Source organism: Budorcas taxicolor, chromosome 8, assembly GCF_023091745.1.
Source record: "Budorcas taxicolor isolate Tak-1 chromosome 8, Takin1.1, whole genome shotgun sequence".
Lineage (NCBI taxonomy): Eukaryota > Metazoa > Chordata > Mammalia > Artiodactyla > Bovidae > Budorcas > Budorcas taxicolor.
Window position 1 is genome coordinate 12,506,086 of NC_068917.1, and position 13,608 is coordinate 12,519,693.

General features: G+C 42.3%; 1 protein-coding gene and 1 non-coding gene across 2 annotated transcripts in view; both read left to right on the top strand.

Moving 5' to 3' along the window:
* Positions 1-13,608, top strand: part of KIF13B (kinesin family member 13B) — a 201,505-nt gene that overhangs the window by 46,768 nt on the left and 141,129 nt on the right. The window lies entirely within an intron of this gene.
* Positions 3,078-3,150, top strand: TRNAM-CAU (transfer RNA methionine (anticodon CAU)). Its single transcript has one exon. It is a non-coding gene; the product is annotated as a tRNA-Met (tRNA).

Consider the following 13,608-nt stretch of genomic DNA (forward strand, 5'->3'; position numbering starts at 1 on the left):
CACAGAGTTGTGACTCAGCAGCAGCGGCAGCAGCAGCAGTGTTCCATTGTATTTATGTATCCATTCAACTGGTGATGGACATTTAGGTTGTTTCCATGTCTTGGTTGTTTTGAATAGTGCTATGACCAGAAATCTGTGGGTCAAATCATAGCTTCATGCTGCGAACATAGGAGTGCATGTATCTTTTTGAATTATAGTTTTGTCTGGATTGATGCCCACGAGTAGAATTTCTGGATCATATGGTAGCTATTTTTAGTTTTCTGAGGAACCTCCACGCTGTTTTCCATTGCGGCTTCCCACCAGTGGTGTGGGAAGGTTCCCTTTTCTCCACATACCCTCCAGCATTTGTTATTTATAGACTTTTCAGCGGTGTCCATTCTGACCAGTGTGAGACGGTGGTGGTGGTTCAGTCGCCAGGTCGTGTCCAGCTCTTCACGACTGCTCGGACTGCAGCACGCCAGGCTCCCTTGTCCATCACCATCTCTTGGAGTTTGCTGTTTCATGTCCTTTGCATCGGCGATGCCATCTAGCTATCCTATCTTCTGTCGCTCTCTTCTCCTCTGCCTTTAGTCTTTCCCAGCAGTCAGTTCTTCACTTCAGGTGGCCAAAGTACTGGAGCTTCAGCTTCAGTCCTTCCAATGAATATTCAGGGTTGATTTCCTTTAGGCGTGACTGTTTGATCTCCTTGCAGTCCAAAGAGTCTCTCCAACACCACAGTTCAAAAGCATCGATTTTTTGGCGCTCAGCTTTCTTTATAGTCCAGCTCTCGCAACCATCCATGAGTACTGGAAAGACCATATCCTTGACTGTATATAGACCTTTGTCGGCAAAGTGATGTCTTTGCTTTTTAACACACTGTCTAGGTTTGTCATAGCTTTTCCTGCATTTCTCTAATAATTAGCAAATTGAGCATCCTCAGAGTTTAGTATGGGGGTGTTCTGTAACCCCACATGTACCAAGGGATGACTGCACTCTTCTGTTTCATTAAATATGTCAGAAAAGTCAGATCTTGATTTTAAAAGGTTAATGGACTTTTTTCTCATTCTTATGTAAGTATTAAAAGAAAGCTTAATATACCAATTTAATATACATGTTAATCCACGAATACCATTTCTTCATCATACTCCTTGTTTTGTAAATAATTTCTAGTTTTAGTTACACATTAAATTTTATTATTACAGATCAATTAATGAGAAGCAACGTATTGATCCATCTTTTATCTGTTTTAAATTACTAGATGTATATAATTTAAATACTTGTTTAATTACTTTCAGTAATCTAGCTTACAAAATGTATTCTGTAATATAGGCCTCCTTGAAATGAATGCTAACACTTTTATTAGAATTAAAAAATGAAGTCAGGTTGTTTTGTATGGAAAATGTGTTTGACTTACCTGATTAATTTGATAATAAGATAATTAAGATTTGATAAGAAATGTAAGATACTGGTTTAATAATTAAGTCCCATTCTAGTTATAGTGCAAACTTTTCCATAAATTGAATCAGCTAAATGTGTAGCTTCAGTGTTTTGATGACAATATATTGAAAGCACATTGTAAGATGAAATAATTTTGCCAAATAATATTCTTTTGTCAGAGGTATAATGAAGTTAACAAGATTTTATTTGTTTCAATCCTTTCTGAGTTTTAGAGGTTAAGCAAAGTTCTGATAAGTGAAACAATAGCAGGTGTGATTAACTTCAGAGGTTATGGTAAAGTCTTTGGCCTCTGTCCAAGAAACTGAGAAAATGAATGCTCTGTGACCTGGGCTACAATTCCTTTTGCCAGTCGGGTAGTTTCCAGTTTTTGCTTTCAGGAGACCTAATTGATTCATTAGCTTATAGATCCTTAAAAATAATGTTTGATATGAGATCATTCTGTGTTTTTTTCTTTTTTTTTTTGCTGTGTATCATGGCAGGAGTGTGAAGATTTGAGTGATGTTTCTGTAGCAAACCTCCTTCCAGTTCAGTCCTCTTCCGTATTTCAGCAGGGTTCTCAGCGCTTTGCGTCTGTGCTCAGTCTCCTCCGACTCTGACCCCATGGACTGTAGCCCACCAGGCTCCTTTGTCTGTGGGGTTTCCCAGGCAAAAATGCCGTTTCCTACTGCAGGGGATCTTCGATCCAGCAAGCAAACCCGCGTCTCTTGTTTTCTCCTGCATTGGCAGGCAGCTTCTTTACCACTGGCGCCATCTGGGAAGCCCTTTCAGTGCTTTACTTCTGTACAAAAGAAAGTAGGAGTACCATTAATGCTCAATGCCAACTCATTTCAGTAGTAAGTTATAGTGATCCCATGGACTTGTTTCATTGTAAGATGCTTTTCCATTACAGTTTTTACTTTATTGTGTTTATCAAAATTTGTAATATATTTATTTTGCTCTAGTCAATTATGTGTTACTAATAATTGTATTGATAGCTCAATGCAGAAGAAGAGTAACCAGAGAAATTTAAAGTTTTAATTTATATAGATATTTTTGCAGAAACGCATGATAGAGGGTTAACAGGGTTTACATTAGGATAAAATGTTATGTGCAAACTATCAGTAGAATGGAATTTGGAGACCAAGTGTTTCTTTTTCATTGCCTTCAAAATTTCAAGTCAGTTCAGATGTTGGGTAGATGACTTCACATCACTGGGTGACTTGATGGGAAAGAAGTAAAGGTATGAAATTATCGGCTGTTAAAGAAAAGAGTTTTTTCATTTAAAAAACAGTGGATTGTATCAACAATAAAATATCATTATTTAAATTTATATAAATTTATGGTACTTGGATTCCAGTGGATAAATTTAGGAAATTCTATTTAAAATTTAAAAATTCAGGAATTCTTTGCAACTATTTAAACCCATTTTTGAATGACTTTATATGCCAATTTAAATGTATGAGGAGTGTTTTTTGGGGGGGTGCATGATCAAAAAAAATTTTGAAAACTATTCTAGGTATGTGGATACCTAGATTTATTAATCTTAGGCATATATTCATTGACTCCCTGAAGAAGATTTTAGCTTAAGATGTACCAGCTTTTTACCTCTTCTCCTACTGTTTAATTTTTATATTTAATTTCTTCTACCACCGTTTCAGGCTGCCTGGCTAGCTCAATTGGTAGAGCATGGGACTCATAATCCCAGGGTCATGGGTTTGAGCCCCACCCTGGGCGTATGCCCAAAGAATCTGCCTGCAATGCAGGAGACCTGGGTTCAGTCCTTGGGTCGGGAGGATCCCCTGAAGAAGGAAATGGCTATTTCCTTCAGTATTTCAGGAAATACTTCAGGAGTGAAGTATTTCCTTCACTCCAGTATTCTTGCCTGGCAAATTGCATGGACAGAGGAGCCTGGTGGGCTACAGTCCATGGGGTTGCAAAGAGCTGGACACAACTGAGTGACTAACACTTTCACCCTTTCGTAGTCATTTCTGTGGTGTTTTTACAGAATCTATTAACTTGTACTTTGAATGTTGTCTCTTCATTCCTTGTTTACCAAGAAGAGATCCTGCCCTTCCCCCTTTCTATGTCCTCTTATAGCCCACTTGCTTTATCCATAAGTTGGCATTATTATATACATATATATGTGTGTATCCATCCATCCTTCCATCCATCTGCTCTTTTACTGGCTTCTCTGCCCATCCATCCATCCGTCTATCCCTCTGTCTCAGTGCTAGACCAAATGATATGTTAGACTTCCTGTCCTTCTCTGGGATTGTTATCACAACTGGTTCATAGGCTATTTGATGGAGTTGTTCTAGCATAAAATTAAAACAAATTTCTCTTTTTCTTAAATTCAGTCAATTGCATCGGATTGTACCACATTTTAAACCATGACTCACTTGAGTAAGCTTTTTATTTTTCCTGCGGTTTTGTTTAGTTTTTAACTCTGTCTTTGGTGATTTAGTCGCTAAGTTGTGTCAGTTCTTGTGATCCCATGGACTGTAGCCTGCTAGGCTCCTCTGTCTGTGGAGTGAGTTGCCATTTCCTTCTCCAGGGGATCTTCTGACCTAGGGATCAAACCCAAGTCTCCTGCATTGCAGGTGGATTCTCTTACCCCTGAGCCACCAGGGAAACCCAATTCTGTCTTCAGCATATTCTTAAATTTCTCCCCTTCAGATCCTTAGCTAGCTGATTCTATTAATTTCCTCCAAAGGTCTTTGTCTCTGAGCCTTCTGTCTTAGTTACTCTCTAGATAACCTGAAATTCAGTGGGGAAGAATGAACATTTTTAGATCATGGTTTCTTAAGGAAACGGAAGTTTAGAGTCTAATGTGAAACAGTAAAGGAAGGACAAATGTTGACAGTCTGCATAGGAAAAGTAGTGTCTGGAGATGTGAGGAGAGGCCTTGAAAAGTGAGAGTGGAGTCGCTCAGTCGTGTCTGACTCCTTGCAACACTGTGGACTGTAGCCCGCCGGGCTCCTCCGTCCAGGATTTTCCAGGCAAGAGTGCTGGAGTAGGGTGCCATTTCCTTCTCCAGGGGATCTTCCTGACCCAGGGATTGAACTCAGATCTCCTGCATTGCAGACAGGCTCTTTACCATCTGAGCCACCAGGGAATCCCTGGAGAGGGATTATTTATCAGGAGAGATTTTATTTTAGGTAGGATATAGTGATGGTTAACCTAACTCCTAGTCTGTCATTTCAGTAGACATTCATTGGATGCCTACAGTCTGGAAGGGCTAAATTTAAGCATTGAGACGCAAAGATGAAGGAGCTGGGGTGGAGGCTGGGGTGGAGGCCTCTGGCTACTGGTGTACCTGTAAACAGTTCATACAGTGTAGTAGCTTTTATAAGGAAGCATATTCAAGGAATTCTGGGAACCTTGTGTTTTCATCTTTAATTTCTGTAATTCTCTTATGCCTTCCGATAAGCATGATATAACTGTGCTCATAATGTCCCAAGACACAAGGGTGTTTTAGATAGGAAACAGGTTTCTGAACATCAATGGGGACTCAGTTGTTACCCATAAGAGAGAGGGAGTAGGAAGAGATGGTATTAAAAAATGCCACCAAACTTTACCATCTAGTTTTAATGAATGATAGATTCGAATAATATAGCAAAGTACGATGAACCGTCTTGGGGGGAATGTGTCTTGACAGCCCTCTGCCCTGGGGGGAAAAAAAATCATACTATTGCAAGTGAATTTTTGATAGATGGAAGATCTTAAAACTGGGCACTCTTAGTGCCTTATCGCCTCTGGACCAGCTCTAACTCTGGAGTTTTTTCCAAACTAGTTCACCGAGGAGAAGAATAAGACCTTTGCACCATCTTGCCTCCGTAGCCGAAAGGCATTCATCATCTCCTACTTTTGAGATCTCTCTGTTGAGATTTTAGGAAATCCATACACAATATCCCCTCTTCACTTGGTACTTAATCTGTGCCAGGTCCTGTTCTAATCCCCATAGCGATCCCTGACATCAGTTCTCTTATTGTCTGCATTTTACAGATAAGGGAAACTGGAGCACAGACTGGTTGGCTAAGTTTCTCAAGTCACATAGTAAATGGTGCAGTCGGGATTCAAAATCGAGCAATTTGATTCCCGAGCCCAGTCTCTTTACCACTGTAAACTATGAAAGGTATGAAGAAATACTGACTTAAACTTGTAGAATGCTTAAAAATTTTTTGGCAGTTTCAGTTCTCCACAAGCACATTTCTGAGGCAAGTCTCTCTTTCAGCTCTCTGGGAAATGGAAATACCGATTAATATTTGGACATATTGTCTGGTATTGCTGACACACTTGCGTATGTAGGTGAGTGTACAAAACGAATGTGCAGGCATCCCTCCTGTACACAGTACCTGTTACTGTTGTGTGCAGAGTGAATTTTAAACTTCAGTTCGTATCCTCATTTACTATTTTATTTCTAAGAGTTTAAATTTGCATTCAGAAGCTTCCAGCGCTTTTTTCTTTGTCCTTCAAACTAATGCATTCTAAGATTGCCGCTGCTTTCTTTAAGACAGTTTAGTTCAGTTAAGAATACCCTAAATTCTGAAGCCATACTGCTTCTTAAGAGTTAGTTGGTTATATCTTGGAAAATGAGATAACCAAAGGATATAGCTGTTTTCTTTTCTAAGCCATTTCCCATGTTGTGAGTCATCCTTCTACCCCACTCTGTGTTGTACAAAAAGTGCTGTATTTTGCCTGTTTGTTAGGTAGGCTTGACAAGTCTTCTCTCCCTGCACCCCCTTGCAAATGTACAACTCAGTCTCCTGGGACTACAATGTATTCCTTAAGGTTTGTTTGCCTCTTCAGGAAACCAGACTTCATGAAGGAGAGAACAACAGAAACAAAGCCTTGAAAAAATAATGCGGAGAAGGTTGAGCCATGAAAGAAGGTTCAGGATTGATCTCACGTGACCTACATGTTTTTGGTTGTGTCACTTCAGCAGAGTATTGCTTCTGCCTTGGTTTGAATCTTTAATATTTAATTGTTGACTTGAGCAAGCAGCTTGATCTTGCTGAGCCTCAGTTTCCTCACTTGTAGAATGAGGATAATGGAATCTATTCTTTAGGGTTGTTGTGGAGATTAAAGAAAATAATACATGGAATGCAGTGTGGACCTGATAAGAGCACAAAGCTGTATTGAATCTAGGTCTGAACCCCCGTCTGAACCCCTGTCTGTCTAGTTCCCAAGCCACGTTTTTTCCATACCACACAGGGTATCGCACGGTGGCCTGAAGCAGGTTACATGGGTGATTGCCTGGTTTCTGAAGCAGCAGAGAGGTTTGATGAGGTTTGATGTGCTTGTTGGTGGCGCTGTGCAGCGTGCGGCGTTTTACTTCCCTGACCAAGGATGGAACCCACGCCCCTGAAGTGGAAGCAGAGTCCTAGCCACTGGACCACCAGGGAATTCCCAAACCCGGGCATGCTGTGAGTTTCACCGTCTTGTTACAGAAAGGTTTAAGTGACCGCTGAAATCACAAAGCTAAAGCAGGGCAGAGTGAAAACTGAACGAGGGGTTTCTGCTTGTTAGTGTAAAGCACTTTTCCTTACAGCGTCATGCCGTGAAGACAGCGTCTTCAATATGATCTGTTATCTTATCAACTGTATCACAAGCTTCTTAGGGATTTCAGCTCTGAAGTCCTTGGTGCCATCCAGTTATAGGCCTGGAGTAGTTAGACGCTCAAGGCTTCATGCAGTAAGGGTGACTTGGGCATGATGACTGCAGTGTATGTTTTGAATCACTCAGTGTGGGCATTAGAAATTAAATAAAATTTACTAAAATTTTTACATACTGAGCTTGATCCAAAAAAGATAGACCTAAATTTCAGATGGGCAGTTTTGCACGTATGGGTCATAAAGCAAACAGTAAATATGAAGTTAAATTGATGCTGAGCATATGACCCCACAGTTTTACTCTTAGGCGTCCAAGAGAGAGAAGAATTAACGTCTCCACGAAAACTATGAAGAAAATCAAACGTGGTTAAAGAGGTAAAAGCCGTGAATGGAGTAATAATTAGAAATGGTGCAGAGGAAGAGGCATGAATGAAAAGGAAACTGTGTGTATTTGACCAGGAGTTTGTCAGTTCTTAGGCTAGCCTAAAAACAGGGATAGAGACTGGATTGTGAGGATTTTTCTGTTCTTTTGAGTGAAATAGAAACACATGTTTCGACTGTCAACCTGTTTGGTCATTGTGGACATACAAATGAATATCAGCAGGATGCCACATCACATGCACTTGAATGGCTGTAAATGTGAAGCAGACGCTGCCAAGAGATGGTGAAGGTGTGGGCACCTGCGGCTCTGACTTGCTGCTGGTGGGCATGTAACCTGCCGCACACATTTAGGAAAAAGGCTCCATTGCTTCCTGTAAAGATAGATACACACTTGCCCTGCAGTGCAACAGTTCTTTGGTTAGGTGTCTATATTTGCATCGATTTGTAGAAATGAAAATAAACGTCTGTACAAAGACTTGTTCTTGAATGTTCATAGCAGCTCTGTTCATCGTAGCCCCAAACTGGAAACAATCTAAAATGCCTGTCAACTACCAGGAATAAAAAGGAACAGGGAACTGATAACAAGATGGTGAACCTCACAGCATGCCCGGGTTTGGGAATTCCCTGGTGGTCCAGTGGCTAGGACTCTGCTTCCACTGCGGGGGCCGTGGGTTGCATCCTTGGTCGGGGAGGTGAAACGCTGCATGCCGCACAGCGCCACCAGCGAGCACATGAACAGAACCATGCCTGAGGGATAGACAGCAGATGCAAAAGACACATACTGTGTAATTTCATTTATAAGAAATGTCCACAAAAGAAGGACTGAAAGCAGATGTAATTGCCAAGTGGTTGCTTAGGGCTGGGAGAAGGACCTGGGATTGAGTACAGCCAGGCTTGAGGAAACTTTCCAGAGTGACAGAGTTGTTCTTAAACTAGATTGGGGTAGGGGGCTCACAACCCTGTACATTTCCTAAAAGTCAGTGAATTGTTCCCTTAGAATGGATGACTCTATGGTATATAAATTATGATGTCAATAAAACTGTTAAGACTACATGAAGGGGTGAAGTCGCTCAGTCGTGTCTGACTCTTTGTGACCCCATGGACTGTAGCCCACCAGGCTTCTCCGTCCATGGGATTCTCCAGGCAAGAATACTGGAGTGGGTTACCATTTCCTTCTCCAGGGAATCTTCCCGACCCAGGGATCAAACCCGGATCTCCCGCATTGGAGGCAGACACTTTAACCTCTGAGCCACCAGGGAAACCTTAAGACTACATTTTAAAAAGGCAACAGTTTTTTTTTAAGATCTAAATTACCTAATATATTCTACATATCTAAGACTACATAGATATGTAGAATATATTAGGTAATTTAGATCTTAAAAACTGTTGCATTTTTAAAAGACACCAGAATTGGTAACTCTTAAATGCCAAGGTTTAACTGAACTCTCCCTTCTCTGCCGTTTATTAGTACGTAACTCCTCATCCAATCTTCCTTTAGCCGCCAGTTGAGAGCCAATTTCTCCTGCTGTTAACCAGCTGGCTAGTTCAAGAAACCTGGGTTACTGTGCTGATGCATGTGGTTTAAGGAGTTCTTGCTGTCTAATGGGATTTCTGGCTTTTGCTGGTCCAGGCATATTTGGTTCCTCAAAATATCAATGTCTACAGCTCCTTTTCTTGAGCTGTGCTGTGTGACATGTGGGATCATATTTTCCCAGCCAGGGATCGAACCCCACCCCCCTGCATTGGAAGCACAAAGTCTTAACCACTGGGCCACCGGGGAAGGCCCATACAGCTTCCTTCTTAGGCTGCCAAATGTTAGCACCGTATGCTAGTGGCCTCTACTTACGCTTCAATTCTTAATTCTTTTACTCTTTCCACACCCTCACCCTTTTCTTCAAGATCAAGGCTTTTGTTAATTCATTTTACCTTCCCTATTATTCCTTTGCCTATTAAAATCAACAGTGACAAACATGGAAATGATGGAAGCATGGTTTATTTTGGGTGACATAAAGCATTTCTTTGGGGAAATGTTATGAGGTAAACAAACACAATTCCTGCTTCCAAAAAAAAGCAAAAGGCTACATAATCATACATTGAGGAATAGGTGTCTTTTTTTCCCTTGAATTTCAGGCTTTACTTTTAGTAAAAAAAAAAAAAAAGTAGACTATTTGTATCTGTGACATGTAGCAGTTAAAGTCAAGTTAGTTTTGGGAGAAGAGATGACTATTAATACTGTAATTAAACTTGATTGAAAATACAGTTTCAAATTTGACTTGAAATCTTACGGTGAAAGTGCTCTATTCATCCTGTGACGTTTACTTTTGTAATTTTCTAAGTTATAGCCAAATACCGTATTTCTAATTGCTTTGTTCTCTGACATTTAGCATTACTTTAATATTTAATACTGTTTTCAGCACTTCCCTCCTAGGGTGCCCTGCATGAAGTTTCTTTTAATGTAGAGCAGGAGTGTTGTGGTTCGTTAGTGATGTTTGCTGTGTGCTTGACCTGGGAAAGTGGCTGGTTGAGTGCCTTGAATTTGCCACCAGCACCTTGAATGTGTGCTTTGAAGCAGGCAGACACCAGTTTGAATCTTAATTCCAACTTCCACCAGCTGTGTTAATTTCTGAACGCTGAGTAACTCAGATGTATTATGAGGATGCCTCATAGGATTGCTGTGATGACAATGAAGTACTTAATGTAGGGCTTGGCGCTCAGTTATCATTCCATGAGAAGAAACTCTGTGAAGCTTGTGTCTACCTGATTCCATGTCCGAACAGTCCAAATTCACACTTCTTGTTGGTGTGAGCGAGACCTTGGAAGCTCCTTGTGAGTTATTTACCCCTGGATCAGTTGGATCTTGGCTTGCTGCTGAGCTTTGTTAGATCGGGGCCAGAAGAGCCTTTATTGTAGGGCAAGTGTAGCACTCCCCCTCAACCGTGACCTTTCTGGGCTCTAGACCCAGCGCCTCCTGGTGTTCAGGGAGATCTTTCCATTGTGGCTGGTTGTGCCTCTCGTCTGAGCCCTGAAGACTGTTCAGTGTACAGCAGCTCCTCCCACAGTAGTTCTTTCCTGGATGGTTTGTATGGCCTTTTGGGGCCTTACCCTCGCATGTGCTGTTCAGCACCGAGTCAGACATGGGAGGAAACTCCTTGCAGATCCCTAGAGCGCTTCCTCTGGGTTGCCCCCTTCTCTCTGGCCAGCAGATCCCCACTGGCTGAGCTCCTCAGTCTCCACCGTCCCGCTCAGGCCGCCACGTCCTGCCTTGGGCTTCCTCCTGGTGTCTCAAGCGTCCGTAGGTAGGAAGCCTGGGCAGCTGCAGGCCCAGCTCACTTGCTTTCCTTCTCTCTGAGTTCTTCCCCCACACTGCCTCTTATCCATCGTCTGAAAGCATTTGCTCCGTGTCTTTTGTGCAGTTTTCTTGTTTATGGCATGAAAGCTAGAGCCAGTTATTCTGTCAAGGCTAGAGTTTTGGACTACATTGAGCGCTGATCCTACAGCAGACAGCTTGGTGGCTCAGATGGGAAGGAGTCCGCCTGCAGTGCAGGAGACCTGGGTTCAATTCCTGGGTCAGGAAGATCCCCTGAGAAGGGAATGGCCACCCGCTCCAGTATTCTTGCCTGGAGAATTCCATGGACAGAGGAGCCTGGTGGGCTACAGTCCCTGGGATCACAAAGACACGACTGAGGACAAGCAAAAAGGTCACTTGTATTATTTTATTTTGAATCACCATTGTAAGAAAAAGTCTCAGGGATCCATTTTAATAAATATCTTAAGACCAAATGTTTTCCTTTTCAGTTCTCAGTTGTTTAGTAGCTAAGTCATGTCTGACTCTTGGGATCCCATGGATTGTAGCCCCCCAGGCTCCTCTGTCCATGGGATTTCCCAGGCAAGAGTACTAGAGTGGTTTGCCATTTCTGACTCAGGGATCAAACTTGAATCTCTTGTGTCTCCTGCATTGGCAGGTCGATTCTTTACTACTGTGCCTACTGGGAAGTGCATTACTCCTCTTTGTAAAAATTGAGATGTAATTGATTTTTACCATTATATTAAGTTTCAGAACATTGTATTAAGTTTCATCATCATTTGGTGTTTGTATATATTGCAAATTGATCACCACAGTAAGTCGTTAAAACTGCATCCATCACCACACATAGTTACAATTTTGCGTGTGTGTGTGTGTGTGTGTGTGTGTGAGATGAGAACTTTTAAGATCTATTCTTTTAGCAAATTTCAACTATATAATACTCTGTGTCTTAATTACACTTCTTATTCATTCCTTGGTCCACTGTAGTCTGAGATACTGATGCCACTGCTGCCTGGCTCTCACAGGGCAGGTCAGTGATCCTTTGAGTGCTGACCCTGGATCCTTTTCAGCTCCCCTAGCTAAGGCACAGAGCAGACATGAGGCTCATCACCCAGATACCTGCCCAAAGCTTATACCTCATCTTGTTGATGAGCTGTAAGGGAGCAGATCAGCCCTGGGATTTCTTTGGAGGAATGATGCTGAAGCTGAAACTCCAGTACTTTGGCCACCTGATGCGAAGAGTTGACTCACTGGAAAAGACTCTGATGCTGGGGGGTACTGGGGGCAGGAGGAGAAGGGGACGACAGAGGATGAGATGGCTGGATGGCATCACTGACTCGATGGACGTGAGTGTGAGTGAACTCCGGGAGTTGGTGATGGACAGGGAGGCCTGGTGTGCTGCGATTCATGAGGTCGCAAAGAGTCGGATATGACTGAGTGACTGAACTGAACTGAACTGAAGGGAAAGAAGTGACATAGGGGATCTTGTGAGTTGTATTATATCCCACTTGGGGTTTCCTCTGTTGTTGTTGTTTAGTTGCCAAGTCCTGTCCAACTCTTCTTGACCCCATGAAGTGCAGCACACCAAGGTTCCCTGTCCCTCACCATCTCCTGGACTTTGCCCAAGTTCATGTCCATGGAGTCTGTGATGCCATCCAATCATCTCATTGTCTGTCGTCCCCTTCTCTTCCTACCTTCAATCTTTCCCAGCATCAGGATCTTTTCCAATGTGTTGACTCTTCACATCAGGTGGCCAAAGTACTGAAGCTTCAGCATCAGTCCTTTCAATGAATATTTAGGGTTGATAATCACAATGGTGTGATCACTCATCTGAGCCAGACATCCTGGAATGGTCAAGTGGGCCTTAGGAAGCATCACTATGAACAAAGTTAGTGGAGGTGATGGCATTCCAGTTGAGCTGTTTCAAATCCTAAAAAATGATGCTGTGAAAGTGCTGCACTCAATATGCCAGCAAATTTGGAAAACTCAGCAGTGGCCACAGGACTGGAAAAGGTCAGTCTTCATTCCAATCCCAAAGAAAGGCAATGCCAAAGAATACTCAAACTACTGCACAATTGCACTCATCTCACACGCTAGTAAAGTAATGCTCAAAATTTTCCAAGTTAGGCTTCAACAATACATGAACCGTGAACTTCCAAATGTTCAAGCTGGATTTAGAAAAGGCAGAGGAACCAGAGATCACATTGCCAACATCCGTTGGATCATTGAAAAAGCAGGAGAGTTCCAGAAAAACATCTACTTCTGTTTTATTGACTATGCCAAAGCCTTTGACTGTGGATCACAACACACTGAGCCACCTGGCAGCCCTCATAACTGTGCATCACAGTTACAGTATTAAGTCTGGAGGCTGTAGTCTCGTGTGTGGAGAGCTTGGCTTCTCTTGTGTTCTGTTTCTAGAAGCACTTTTGCTTTTGTTTCAGGTATATTCTGAATAGTTGCTGTGTGTGTGTATGTTAGTCGCTCAGTCATGTCCCACTCATAGTGACCCCATGGGGTATATAGCCCACCAGGCTCCTCTGTCCATGGAGTTCTCCAGGCAAGAATACTAGAGTGGGTTGCCATTCCCTTCTCCAGGGATCTTCCAGACCCAGGGATTGAACCCCGGTCTCCTGCATTGGAGGCAGATTCTTTACTGTCTGAGCCACCAGGGAATCTGGTGCTAAATGGAATTCTGATTACTAGTCTAAAAAAGGTATATTACTGTATATATCTAATAGTTAAGACTATTTGGGTGAGTGTCAGGAATTACAGAGAGGCTGGGACAGGGTAAATCAGGAGCTAACTTAGCTACTGAGCAATTGAGACAAGCTCATCACGTCTTGGTAAATTCCAGCAAGCGCTGTGGAGTGCCTACTTAACATCAGGTGCTGGGGA